This window comes from Arachis ipaensis, chromosome B5 (assembly GCF_059453495.1).
Source record: "Arachis ipaensis isolate K30076 ecotype BB chromosome B5, ASM5945349v1, whole genome shotgun sequence".
Classification (NCBI taxonomy): Eukaryota; Viridiplantae; Streptophyta; class Magnoliopsida; order Fabales; family Fabaceae; genus Arachis; species Arachis ipaensis.
This window is the reverse complement of record NC_142440.1, coordinates 69,290,967-69,292,718: the sequence shown is the minus strand read 5'-3', so window position 1 is coordinate 69,292,718 and position 1,752 is coordinate 69,290,967. Positions and strand designations below refer to the sequence as shown.

Below are 1,752 nucleotides of genomic sequence, written 5' to 3'. Positions count from 1 at the left end.
TGCACTTTATAATTCCTGCAAATTTACATTCTGTTGGCTTCAATTGTCACTCAAATCACTCAATGTTAGCTTGACTAAACTAATCACCCACTAAAGTTGCTTGATCCATCAATCCATGTGGGATCGACCTCACTCACATGAGTTTTACTACTTGATGCGACCCGGTGCACTTGCCGGTGAGTTTTGTGTGTTTGGAATTCGTTTTCTGAAAATACACATCACCTCTCTCTCTCATCTCTTTCTATTTATTTTATTTAATTACTAACACTTTTCTTCTACTAATAATTCGAACCCTCTCCCTCTCTCTGTGTTCGAATTCTTCTCATCTCCTCTCTCTTCTTATTCTTCTATTCTTCCATTTTTCTACTCACATAAAGGAATCTCTATACTGTGACATAGAGGATTCCTCTTCTTTTCTGTTCCCTTCTTTTTCATATGAGCAGGAACAGGGATAAAGACATCCTTGTTAAAGCTAATCCTGAACCTGAAAGGACTCTGAAGAGGAAGCTAAGAGAAGCTAAAGCACAACACTCTAGAGAGGACCTTACAAAAATTTTCGAAAAAGAAGTAAACATGGCAGCCGAACCCAATAACAATGGTGGAGATGCAAGGAAGATGCTTGGTGACTTTACTGCACCAACTTCTGACTTCTATGAAAGAATCATCTCAATTCCTGCAATTGGAGCAAACAACTTTGAGCTTAAGCCTCAATTAGTTTCTCTAATGCAGCAGAATTGCAAGTTTCATGGACTTCCATTGGAAGATCCTCATCAGTTCTTAGCTGAATTCTTGCAAATATGTGACACCGTTAAGACCAATGGGGTTGATCTCGAGGTCTACAGACTTATGCTTTTCCCCTTTGCTGTAAGAGACAGAGCTAGGACATGGTTGGGCTCACAACCTAAAAAAAGCCTGAACTCTTGGAAAAAGTTGGTCAATGCTTTCTTGGCCAAATTCTTTCCACCTCAAAAGATGAGCAAGCTTAGAGTGGAAGTCCAAACCTTCAGACAGAAGGAAGGTGAATCCCTCTATGAAGCTTGGGAAAGATACAAGCAATTGATCAAAAGGTGTCCTTCTGACATGCTTTTAGAATGGAGCATCTTATGTATATTCTATGATGGTCTGTCTGAATTATCTAAGATGTCATTGGACCACTCTACTGGTGGATCCCTTCATCTGAAGAAAACCGCTGCAGAATCCCAGGAACTCATTGAGATGGTTGCAAATAACTAGTTCATGTATACTTCTGAAAGAAATCCTGTGAATAATGGGATGACTCAGAAGAAAGGAATTCTTGAGGTTGATACTCTGAATGCCATAATGGCTCAGAACAAAATATTGACTCAGCAAGTCAATATGATTTCTCAGAGTCTGACTGGATTGCAAGCTGCATCCAGCAGTACTAAAGAAGCCTCCTCTAAAAGAGAAGCTTACGACCCTGAGAATCCTACAATGGAAGAGGTGAATTATATGGGAGAATCCTATGGAAACACCTATAATCCTTCATGGAGAAATCATCCAAATTTCTCATGGAAGGATCAATAGAAGCCTCAACAAAGCTTCAATAATAATAATGGTGGGAGAATTTAGTTTGACAATAGCAGACCTTTTCCATCATCATCTCAGCAACAGACAGAGAATTCTAGGTAGAGCCTCTCTAACTTAGCAACCATAGTCTCTGATCTAACTAAGACCACTCACAGTTTCATGACTCAAACAAGGTCCTCTATTAGAAATCTAGAGGCACAAGTG

General features: G+C 39.6%; 1 non-coding gene across 1 annotated transcript; it reads right to left on the bottom strand.

Annotated features, from left to right (window-relative positions):
• Positions 1 to 978: 978 nt before the first annotated feature.
• On the bottom strand, positions 979 to 1,086 carry LOC148564545 (small nucleolar RNA R71). The gene has a single exon (XR_015884129.1). It is a non-coding gene; the product is annotated as a small nucleolar RNA R71 (small nucleolar RNA).
• Positions 1,087 to 1,752: the final 666 nt, after the last annotated feature.